We start from the raw sequence: 12774 nt of genomic DNA on the forward strand, positions 1-12774 counted from the left end.
CTATTAATATAAAGTTAAATGTGGAATGTTACATTTGAAAATACCTTATTTGAAGCAGTATGCCTGGGTTGGCAAAGTGTCAGAATGATCCCCAGGACTCAGCTCTGCCAGGCAGATATACGATATTCCATGATTACTGATATGATTTCACACAACAAAGCTTCTGGAAGTTTGTTTTTGGAACATGGTTTCTTAGCCTATGTCCTTTCATTAATCAACAAAAGCAGTTTTTACAGCTTCATAAGGGGCATCTCTATGTGTTGAAATTCTGTTTAATTTTGACATTCAGCTTGAAGGCTAGCCCCCTGAAGTGTTATTCAGTTTCTCTTTGGTTGGAATAAAGGCCTTTTAAAAGCAATAACTATACTATGGACATGATACGCTTTAATCATGTACCAGACTCCGCGACGGGGAAACTTTTATTTATCCGTCATCTCATTTGATCTTCCGGAGCAGGCAATGGCACCACACTCCAGTACTCTTGCCTGGAAAATCCCATGGCTGGAGGAGCCTGGTGGGCTGCCGTCCATGGGGTCGCACAGAGTCGGACACGACTGAAGAGACTTAGCAGCAGCAGCAGCATTTGATCTTCACAACTCTTGAGATATGAGAAAACTGTTAGAAATTAACATGTCTATGGAATTTTCTTTTTCTATTACTGCGTTTACTTTCATTCTGCCTTACGATTCAGCCCGTTAAATTTTTTTCCCCTAGCGTTTGAGGCATCAACACTAGTTTCTTTTCTATGACCACCTCAGACTTCCTATATGGTAAATTCCCCACGAACATGGAACTGAATCTCATACGGGACTTGTAACTCGCTTCCGTGATAACTAGTAAACTGGAAAGAGCGCGATCCTTCTTTCCGTTATCCCAAGTTTAGGGGGCATCGCGGGGTCAGCCCAGGGGCCGAGTGTTTGGCTGGCTTTGGGCGGGCTGACCACACCTCCGGCTACCCAGACTCTTGAGCTGATATTCAGCGCTGAGATTCAGCTGCCGCAGCTCCCGTCCCCGGGGGCGGGACTTCCTGTCTTCCTAAAGGAGCACTTCCGACCAGAGCCGGAAGCTGCCTTGGGGCAAAGCGCGTGCCAGGGGCTGTCGCTCAGATCACCCTGGCTGGCTGCAGGCAGGTGAGCTTGGGGTGAGTCTGGGTAGCGGAGGAAGCATGCAATGCTAGCTGGCTCGTGACCCGTGCAACCGTGCAGGGCTCTCGGTCTTTTTCCCCTTTCTTAGAAACTTCCAAGATTGCCGGGCGTGGTCTGCTTCTTGAGGCTTTGACCGAATCCATCTGCACTTAAGTCTTTGACCGAATCCCCTTGCATTTGCGAGGGCGGGCGGGGTCTCGGGCCTGGTTGCGGGCGAGCGGGGCACACTGCATTGCACTTCACGGAAAAGCCTGTTGACTTGTCACTTGGAAATAGGTGAAAATGGTACAGGCGACCCACGACTTGGTGTCAGGTTAGAGAACCAACTGACCTTTTAAATGCTTTAACATTTATGATGTAGGAGAACTAATGTTAAGTGGGTGGAGAACGTATTTACAAGTTTTACCTACTGTTCGCTGCTGACAAGAGGACTGTTCTAGGTTGTGGATGGATCCAGATGAGGGTGTGGTATCCCTGTCCCTAAAGAAACTACAGTCCCGTTGTGAAAACAGGACTCACAAATGCCAAACTGTTACAGAAAGAGTAGACAGATTAAGAGTACAGACTTCTCTTGTCTCGCGTTAATATAGCCATGAGGACTGTTGTTTGTTATTTGTCTCAGCTTTTTTCATCTTTTTTAGTTTTAACCTTTTTGTATACTTTTATAATAAAATAACATATTGCTGGGTATTTTTTTTTAATCTAAGTGGACAGTCTGTGCCTTTTGACTGGCAGCCTTACTGTACTTATATTCAAAGTCATTTCTGAGGTATTTGTTCAAGCCACAACCTTTTGAGTCATCCTTGACTCATCTCTTTCTCACACACATTTAACCTATCAGCAGCAAATCCAAGAACTCAGCCTTCAGAATCTATCCAGAGGCCCAAGCCCTTCTTACCACCTCCCCTTATCGAAATTGCAGCTATCTTTCACCTGGATTCCTGCAGTAGACACCTAACCAATCTGCTTTTTCTTATTTCAGCCTTTCCATCACATCTAGTGATTCTTCTTAAAAAAAAAAAAATCAGATTATCTCCCTCTCACAAAAGTCTCCATGGACTTCCCATTTCACTCAGATTGAAAGCCAGATTCTTTAGAACGACCCTCAAGGTGCTTTCTGATCCCGCCCTTGCTATATCTCTGATCTAATCTCCAGCTCCTCTCCCCCTTTATTCGGGTGCCTCAGGCACATCCTAACCTCAGGATATTCACACTTGGAATTCCTTTGTCTGAATGTCCACAGGGCTTAATCCCTTACCTCCTTCATATATTTTTTTTAACTTTACCTTTTCAGTGAGGACTTCCCTGGCATAGCCTTCCCTTACATTTCTATTGTACCCATCCTCCTCCTGCATATCACCATATGACCCGCTGTGGGATTGGTTCATTTCTCTGGCTCAGCAATGTTTACCCCACAACCATAGAAGCTTATGTATGAGAGCTGTTATTTTTCTGTATTTTGTTTACAGCTGTATCCCTAGTGCTTAAAACAATACCTGGCTTTTAGTGGGCTCTTTATAATTGTTGAAAAACCTTTTTTTGCCATTTTATAATTTGTACTCTCTGCCCTTTTTCTTTCTCTTTCCTTGCCTTTTTTTGAATTGAGGTTTTATCTTCTCTTTTTCCTTCTACTTGTTTGAAGATACATTATTCTATATACTTTATTTCTGTTCTTACAGTGGTTAATTTTAATTTTATTGTGGTTTAAAATTAATGTAGTTAATTTTAATTTTACTGTGCATAATTGAAACTGATCGGAAAGCTTTGCAAAACTGTATTGTTTTTACCTGTAAGTTACTGGTTTTTTAACAGGCTTCCTGGATCAGCTCAGTATTTATTTTTGTAAGATGTAAATATTCAATAAAACTAGTAGTTGTTACTATTTTCTGGTGGTCTTTATTTTTTCCTTTTTGGTTTATTACAAAGTAAATTTGTCATATACGTTAATAAAATATTTACTGTATACTTAGCACTCAAAGTTTTGTTTTTAAATATACAATACTTTTCCTCCCTTACGTTTTTGCTCTGAAATGTGCAAAAGAGTCCACTAGAAAATATGGTAGATATTATTATGAAATGAATATTGCCCAGAAAGCAGGTAGAGACTACCAGAAAGGGAATTTTAACAGTTTGCTGGTTATTAGGAGCAGATGGAATGAATTTGTGGAAGAGTTATATGGGAAGATTTGGTAGTATTTGAAAGTATGTGGAGAAAAGGCACAACCTGGTTCATTCATTTTATTAGTTCTGTTTCATATAGTTGTATAGCTGTGTCATAAAAATTGTAGGTTTGGTGTGGATTTAAGTCATTGGTGTTTGAGACAGAAAACGTGTCTGCAGCCTCTTCAGAAACCTAAAGCTTTTGGAGGCACTACTTAAAATGATGTGAGACAATTCAGTGTGTGAGGGCCAAGGAATACTGTGAGGATGTAGCAGAACTTTGACATGGTCTTTGACATCAGGTATGATGTGCATAGAGGACAGCAGGACATCATGCTAAGTGAAGTAAGCTGGTCACCAAAAGATAACTGTATGCTTTGACTTTTCTGACGTATTTAGAGTAGGCAAGTTAATAGAAATGGAAGGTGGGACCTGGGGAGAGGAGGTTATGGGAGTTGTTTAATGGATATAGATTTTCAATTTTGCAAGACAAAAAAATTTTGGTGATTGCACAGCAGTGGGTGAATGTATATAATGTACTGAACTGTGCACTTAAAAATGGTTAAAGTAATAAATTTTATGGTATGTTTATTTTACAACAATTAAATTTCTTTTTAAAAAGGACCACAGGTGGGTTTCTTTAAAATTGGGCTGTTAAAACTCAGAAGTTGTTACATTTTAGGTGGTCCTTTTTGCCCATACTATTCAAAGGTGTTGTATTCCCACTTTCTGTAGTTTCCCATCCTGAATCTCCAATCAGTGAAACCCTATCAGGTTTCACAACCTGGAAAGCTTGTTCTCAATTTCTGCTGCAGATTTCCATCAGCTTAATCAGAATGGTTTCCACATGGAGTCTGTCTCACTCTTAACCCTCCTGTTTCTTCACAGTTACTGAATTTGACCCTTACATTACTAATTCTAGGTCTTAATTGTTTACTGTTAGTTATCTCTCCTAATTAAACTCTTAAGTTCCTTACAAGAGACTGTCTTCTACTTATAATCTTGGTGACAGAAAGGTTAATGAGTGTCAGAATTCATAGCTTGTAAGTGCCTGAACCAGGATTACTACCTGGAGCGCCTGAATCTCAGTGCAGCATGTTTGCTATTGATGTTGTTTTCTACTTTATAAGTATCAGTGTGTGAATGATACTTCAGACCTCATGCTAAATTATTTTAATACAATTTGGAACAAATAGCAGGAAAGATACAGCAAATATGTTTAGAAAGATAACAATACGTATTGAAAAGCTTTTTTCTAAAATTAATTCACAAAATGCCAGTGTTCTCACTGTTTCTGTTGGGCATCAAACATCGTTTTGGATCCCTTGGTGGCTAAACAAGGTAGGAGATGTGGTAACTGAATCAGTACCTACGGGTGGAAGAGGCTCACTGGAATTAGACTTCCCCATGTCAACTACCATTATTCTTTTTTTTAATTAAATTTTTATTGTATATAAGAATTTAGTTGATTTACAGTGTTGTATTAGTTTCAGGCGTATAGCACCTGATTCAGTTATACATCTGTCCTTTTTCAGATTCTTCTTTCTCTCTCCCTCTTCCTTTCCCCTCTGGTAACCATAAGTTTATTTTCAGAGTCTGGAGTTCTGTTTTTGTTTTGTAAATAAGTTCATTTGTATCATTTTATTTTTAGATTCCACACAGGATATAGGATATAGTATTTCTGTCTGACTTAGTTCACTTAGTTTGATGATACATAGGTTCATCCATGTTGCTGCAAGTGGCATTGTTTCATCCTTTTTATGGCTGAAGAATACTCCGTTGCCTGTATGTACCACATCTCATTTATCCATTCCTCTGTCAGTGGTCATTTAGGTTGCTTCCGTGTCTTTTAACTATAGTGGTTGGATGGCATCACCGGCTTAATGGCCATGACTTATAGCAAGCTCTGAGAGTTGGTGATGAACAGGGAAGCCGGAATGCTGCAGTCCACGGGGTCACAAAGAGTTGGACACAACTGAGCAACTGAACTGAAATAGTGCTGCTATGAACACTGTATGCATATATCTTTTCAAATGATAGTTTTTTCCATATACATGGGCTTCCCAGGAGGCTCAGTGGTGAAAAATCTGCCTGCCAGTGCAGGAGACGCAGGAGACACAGGTTCAGTCCCGGGATCAGGAAAGACCCCTGGAGGAGGAAATGACAACCCATTCCAGTATTCTTGCTTGGGAAATCGCATGGACAGAGGAGCCTGGTGGGCTACAGTCCATACGGTCGCAAAGAGTGAGATGCGACTGAGGACAGCCAGATACATTCCAGGAGTGGCATTGCTTGATCATACGATAGGCTTATTTTTAGTTTTTTAAAGGAAACTCCATACTGTTCTCTATAATTGTACCAATTTACATTCCCAACAACAGTGTCGGGAGGTTCCCTTTTCTCCACACTCTCTAGCATTTACTGTTTGTAGACTTTAAAAATATATATTTATGTATTTATTTTTGGCTGTGCTGAGTCTTTGTTGCTGCCTGTGGGCTTTCTCCGGGTGCCGTGCATGGACCTCATTGTGGTGTCTTTTCTTGTTGCAGAGCATGGCCTCTAGGGGGTGTGGGCTTCATGCCGTGCAGCACGTGGGCTTAGTAGTTGTGCCACATGGACTTAGGTGCTCTGCGGCATGTGGGATCTTCCCAGACCAGGGATCAAACCCATGTCACCTGCATTGACAGGCCCATTCTTAACCACGGGACCACCTGGGAAGTCCCTGTTTATAGACTCTTTGATGGCCATGCTGATAGCTGTGAGTTGATTTGCATTTCTCTAATAATTAGAGACGTTGAGCCTCTTTTCATGTGCTTTTTGGCCATATGTGTGTCTTTGGAGAAATGTCTATTTAGATCTGCCAATTTTTTGATTGGACTCTTTTTTTTTTTTAATACATAAAGCTACATGAACTGTTTATATATTTTGGAGATTAATCCCTTGTCAGTTGTCTCATTTGCAAATATTTTCTCCCATTTTGTGGGTTGTCTTTTCGTTTTGTTTATGATTTCTTTTGCTCTGCAAAAGCTGTTTTTTTATTTTGGCTCTGCTGAATCTTTGTTGCTGAATGGGCTTCTCTCCAGTTGGGGTGCACAGGCTTCTCACTGTGTGGTCTCTGTTGTTGGGGTGTGCTGGCTCAGTCGCTGTGTTGCATGGACTGAGTTGCACTGCAGCATGTGGGTTTTCCTGGACCGAGGATCAAACGCTGCATTGGCAGGTGGGTTCTTCACCACTGAGCCATCAGGGAGACCTCTGTTACTGGACTTTCTGTCCGGGTCTGTGGTTCTCTATTGCTGTTTTTATGCCAGTGCCATCCGTACTCTTTTAATTGCTATAGCATTTTCTAAAATCAGGGAGCCTGATTCTTCCACCTTTGTTTTTCTTTCTCAGAATCATTTTAGCTATTACTGGTCTTTTGTGTTTCCATACAGATTTCAAAAATTTTTGTTCTAGTTCTGTGAAAGATGCCATTGGTAATTTGATGGCAATTGCATTGAGTGTGAAGATTGCCTTGGGTAGTATAGTCATTTTAACTGAATTGATTCTTCAATCCAAGAACATGGTATATTTTTCTGTGTCATCTTCAATGTTTTCTTTTTCTCCCACCGCCCCCAGCCCCACCACCTTCAGTTCCTTTCATCATCATCATATAGTTTTTAGAGTACAGGTTTTTTGCCTCCTTTAGTAGTTTTATTCCTAAGTATTTTATTCTTTTGATGTCGTGATAAATGGGATTATTTCCTTAATTTCTCTTTCACTAGTGTATAGAATGCAACAGACTTTTGTGTATTAATTTAGATTTCTTTGTATGTTCGTTTGTGTTTTTTGGATGTGCTGCACAGCAGATATGATCGTAGCTTCCTCAACCAGGGATTAAGCCCATGCCCCTGGCAGTGGAAGCACGGAGTCGTGACCACTGGACTGCCAGAGAAGCCCTTCTGTGTATGAATTTCGTATCCTGCAACTTTACCAACTGCATTAATTAGCTCAGTAGTTTTCTGGTAGCATCTTTATGATTTCATATGTATGGTAAGAATTGGACACGACTGAGCAACTGAACTAAACTGATGTCATCTACAGTTACAGTTTTACTTCTTTTCCAATTTGGGCTCCTTTTATTTATTTACTTTTTCTTCTCTGATTGCTGTGGCTAGGACTTCAAAAGTATGTTGAGTAAAAGCGGAAAGAGTGGATATCCTTGTCTTGTTCCTGATCTTAGAGGAAAGGCTTTCTGCTTTTCACCATTGAGAATGATGTTAGTCATGGGCTTGTCATATATGACTTTTATTATGTGGAGATAAGTTCCCTCTATGTCCACTTTCTGAAGAGTTTTTATCATGAATGAATAAGTTGAATTTTATTACAAGCATTTTCTCTGTTGAGATTATCATATGGTTTTTGTTCTTCAATTTGTTAATGTGGTGTATCACCCTGATTGTTTTGCAGATATTGAAAAATGCTTCATCCCAGGAATAAATCTCACTTAATAATCTAGTGTATGATCTATTTAATGCATTGTTGGGTTCAGTTTGCTGGTATTTTGTTAAGGATTTTTGCATCTATGTTCATCAGTGATACAGGCTTCTAATTTTCTTTTTTTGTGTGGTATCTTTGTCTGGTTTTTGCATCAGTGGTGGTGGCCTAATATAATGAATTTGGGGGTATTCCTTCCTCTGCAAGCTTTTGTAAGAGTTTCAAAAGGATTGGTATTCAGTTCAGTCCAGTCGCTCAGTTGTGTCTGACTCTTCGCGACCCAGTGAGCTGCAGCACGCCAGGCCTCCCTGGCCAACACCAACTCCCGGAGCCCACCCAAACTCATGTCCATTGAGTCAGTGATGCCATCCAACCATCTCATCCTCTATCGTCCCCTTCTCCTGCCCTCAATCTTTCCCAGCAACAGGGTCTTTTCCAGTGAGTCAGCTCTTCACATCAGATGGCCAAAATATTGCAGTTTCAGCTTCAACATCAGACCTTCCAATGATCACCCAGGACTGATCTCCTTTAGGATGGACTGGTTGCATCTCCTTGCAGTCCAAGGGACTCTCAAGAGTCTTCTCCAACACCACAGTTCAAAAGCATCAATTCTTCAACACTCAGCTTTCCCTATAGTCCAACTCTCACATCCATACATGACTATTGGAAAAACCATATCCTTGACTACACGAACTTTTGTTACCAAAGTAAGATCTTTGCTTTTTAATAAAAAAAAGTAAAATCTTTGCTTTTTGCTGCCTAGGTTGGTCATAACTTCCCTTCCAAGGAGTAAGCATCTTTTAATTTCATGGCTGCAGTCGCCATCTGCAGTGATTTTGAAGCCCAGAAAAATAAAGTCTGTCACTGTTTCCACTGTTTCCCTATCTATTTGCCATGAAGTGATGGACCGGATGCCTTGATTGTAGTTTTCTGAATGTTGAGCTTTAAGCCAACCTTTTCACTCCCCTCTTTCACTTTCATCAAGAGGCTTTTTAGTTCCTCTTCACTTTCTGCCATAAGGGTGGTGTCATCTGCATATCTGAGGTTATTGATATTTCTCCTGGCAATCTTGATTCCAGCTTGTGCTTCTTCCAGCACAGTGTTTCTCATGATGTACTCTGCATAGAAGTTAAATAAGCAGGGTGACAATATACAGCCTTGATATACTTCTTTTCCTATTTGTAACCAGTCTGTTCCATGTCCAGTTCTAACTGTTGCTTCCTGACCTGCATACAGGTTTTTCAAGAGTCAGGTCTGGTGGTCTGGTATTCTCATCTCTCTCAGAATTTTCCATAGTTTATTGTGATCCACACAGTCAAAGGCTTTGGCATAGTCAATAAAGCAGAAATAGATGTTTTTCTGGAACTCTCTTGCTTTTCCCATGATGCAGCGAATGTTGGCAATTTGATCTCTGGTTCCTCTGCCTTTTCTAAAACCAGCTTGAACATCAGGAAGTTCACGGTTCACATATTACTGAAGCCTGGCTTGGAGAATTTTGAGCATTACTTTACTAGCGTGTGAGATGAGTGCAATTGTGCGGTAGTTTGAGCATTCTTTGGCATTGCCTTTCTTTGGGATTGGAATGAAAACAGACCTTTTCCAGTCCTGTGTCCACTTGCATGTTGAGTGCAGCACTTTCACAGCATCATCTTTCAGGGTTTGAAATAGCTCAACTGGAATTCCATCACCTCCACTAGCTTTGTTTGTAGTGATGCTTCCTAAGGCCCACTGGACTTCACACTCCAGGATGTGTGGCTCTAGGTGAGTGATCACACCATTGTGATTATCTGGGTCATGAAGATCTTTTTTATACAGTTCTTCTGTGTATTCTTGCCACCTCTTCTTAATATCTTCTCCTTCTGTCAGGTCCATACCATTTCTGTCCTTTATTGAGCCCATCTTTGCATGAAATGGTCCCTTGGTATCTCTAATTTTCTTGAAGAGATCTCTAGTCTTTCCCAATCTGTTGTTTTCCTCTATTTGTTTGCATTGATCGCTGAAGAAGGCTTTCTTATCTCTCCTTGCTATTCTTGGAACTCTGCATTCAGATGCTTATATCTTTCCTTTTCTCCTTTGCTTTTCGCTTCCCTTCTTTTCACAGCTATTTGTAAGGCCTCCCCAGACAGCCATTTTGCTTTTTTGCATTTCTTTTTCCTGTGGATGGTCTTGATCCCTGTCTCCTGTACAATATCACAAACCTCATTCCATAGTTCATCAGGCACTCTGTCTATCAGATCTAATCCATTAAATCTATTTGGCACTTCCACTGTATAATCATAAGCGATTTGACTTAGGTCACACCTGAATGGTTTGGTGGTTTCCCCCACTTTCCTCAATTTAGGTCTGAATTTAGCAATAAAGAGTTCATGATCTGAGCCACAGTCAGGTCCCGTCTTGTTTTTACTGAGTGTATAGAGCTTCTCCATCTTTGGCTGCAAAGAATATAATCAATATGATTTCAGTGTTGGCCATCTGGTGATGTCCATGTGTAAGGTCTTCTTTTATGTTGTTGGAAGAGGGTGTTTGCTATGACCAGTGTGTTCTCTTGGCAAAACTCTATTAGTCTTTGCCCTGCTTCATTCTGTACTCCAAGGCCAAATTTGCCTGTTACTCCAGGTGTTTCCTGACTTTCTTTTTTTAGTTTTGCATTCCAGTCCCCTATAATGAAAAGGACATCTTTTTTGGGTGTTAGTTCTAAAAGGTCTTGTAGGTCTTCATAGAACTGTCCAACTTCAGCTTCTTCAGCTTTATTGGTGGGGCATAGGCTTGGATTACCATGATATTGAATGGTTTGCCTTGGAAACAAACAGAGATCATTCTGTCGTTTTTGAGATTGCATCCAAGTACTGCATTTCAGATTCTTTTGTTGACCATGATGGCTACTCCATTTCTTCTAAGGGATTCTTGCCCACAGTAGTAGACATAATGGTCATCTGACTTAAATTCACCCATTCCAGCCCATTTTAGTTCGCTGATTCCTACAATGTTGACGTTCACTCTCCTGTTTGACCACTTCCAATTTGCCTTGATTCATGGACCTGACATTCCAGGTTCCTATGCAATATTGCTCTCTACAGCATTGAACTTCGCTTCTATCACCAGTCACATCCACAACCAGGTGTTGTTTTTTGCTTTGGCTCCATCCCTTCATTCTTTCTTAAGTTATTTCTCCACTGATCTCCAGTATCATATTGGGCACCTGCCATCCTGGGGAGTTCATCTTTCAGTGTCCTATCTTTTTGCCTTTTCATTACTGTTCTTGGGTTCTCATGGCAAGAATACTGAAGTGGTTTGCCATTCCCTTCTCCAGTGGACCACATTCTGTCAGACCTCTCCACCATGACCCGTCCGTCTTGGGTGGCCCCACACGGCATGGCTTAGTTTCATTGAGTTACACAAGGCTGTGGTCCATGTGATCAGATTGGCTAATTGTCTGTGATTGTGGTTTCAGTCTGTCTGCCCTCTTATGCCCTCCCTCAGCGCCTACCATCTTACTTGGGTTTCTCTTACCTTGGACGTGGTGTTTCTCTTCACGGCTGCTCCAGGAAAGTGAAGCCTCTTCTGTTTACCTTGGACTTGGGGTATGTCCCCACGGCCACCGCTCCTGACCTTGGACATGGGATATCTCCTCTCTGCTGCTCGCCACTCCTGCGCTGCCCAACTGCCGCTAGCCCCTCCTGTACTGCAGGAGGTATTAACTCTTTTCTAAATGTGTGATAAAATTCTTCTGTGAAGCCATCTTGTCCTGGACTTTTGTTTGTAAAGAGTTTTTTTTTTCTTTTTAAAATTTTTATTTATTTAGGCTGCACCAGCTCTTGGTTGTGGCACATGGATCTAGTTCACTGACCAGGGATTGAACCTGGGCCCCTGCATCGAGTGCAGAGTTATCCAGGGATAAGGGATAGTCTTATCTTACCAGGGAAGCCCCTGTTTATTGAAAGTCTTTTAATCATTATTTCAATTTCAGTCCTTGTGATAGGTCTGTTTATATTTTCTGTTTCTTCCTGGTTCAGTCTCAGAAGATTATACCTTTCCAAGAATTTGTCCATTTCTTCTGTGTTGTTCATTTTATTGGCATATATATATATATATATATATGTTTGGTTTAGTAGTCTCTCGTGATCCTTTTTATTTCTGTGGTGGTAGTTCTAACTCCTCAGTTTTCATTTCTGATTTTATTGACTTGAACTCTCCCGTTTTTTCCTGATGAGTCTGGCTAAAGGTTTATCGGGTCTGTTTGTCTTTTCGAAGAACCAGCATTTAGTGTCATTGATCTTTTCTGTTGTTTTCCTTGTCTGTATTTCATTTATTTCTGCTCTGATATTTATGATTTCTTTCCTTCTACTAACTTTAGAATTTGTTCTTCCTTATCTAGTTGCTTTAGATGTACGTGTAGGTTGTTTATTTGGGATTTTTCTTTTTTCCTGAAGTAAGATTGTATGGCCATAAACTTCCCTCCTCAGTTCAGTTCAGTCACTCAGTCGTGTCTGACTCTTTGTGACCCCATGAATCCCAGCACGCCAGGCCTCCCTGTCCATCACCAACTCCCGGAGTTCATCCAGACTCACGTCCATCGAGTCAGTGATGCCATCCAGCCATCTCGTCCTCTGTTGTCCCCTTCTCCTCCTGCCCCCAATCCCTCCCAGCATCAGAGTCTTTTCCAACGAGTCAACTCTTCGCATGAGGTGGCCAAAGTACTGGAGTTTCAGCTTTAGCATCATTCCTTCCAAAGAAATCCCAGGGCTGATCTCCTTCAGAATGGACTGGTTGGATCTCCTTGCAGTCCAAGGGACTCTCAAGAGTCTTCTCCAACACCACAGTTCAAAAGCATCAATTGTTCGGCGCTCAGCTTTCTTCACAGTCCAACTCTCACATCCATACATGACCACAGGAAAAACCATAGCCTTGACTAGATGGACCTTTGTTGGCAAAGTAATGTTTCTGCTTTTCAGTGTACTATCTAGGTTGGTTATAACTTTCCTTCCAGGGAGTAAGC

The 12774-nt window shown here is 41.1% G+C and overlaps 1 protein-coding gene across 3 annotated transcripts in view; it reads left to right on the forward strand.

The window, feature by feature from the left end:
• The first annotated feature begins 1028 nt into the window (after window positions 1-1028).
• Window positions 1029-12774, forward strand: part of TBCE (tubulin folding cofactor E) — an 89274-nt gene continuing 77528 nt past the window's right edge. The window contains exon 1 of one of the 3 annotated variants that reach the window (XM_027530944.1): window positions 1029-1130. The gene's annotated coding sequence lies outside the window, so the exon portion shown is untranslated. Of the gene's footprint in view, window positions 1142-12774 lie in introns of all 3 variants that reach the window. The other 2 variants (XM_027530947.1, XM_027530946.1) reach the window with 2 other exon arrangements.

This window comes from Bos indicus x Bos taurus, chromosome 28 (assembly GCF_003369695.1).
Source record: "Bos indicus x Bos taurus breed Angus x Brahman F1 hybrid chromosome 28, Bos_hybrid_MaternalHap_v2.0, whole genome shotgun sequence".
Taxonomy (NCBI): Eukaryota; Metazoa; Chordata; class Mammalia; order Artiodactyla; family Bovidae; genus Bos; species Bos indicus x Bos taurus.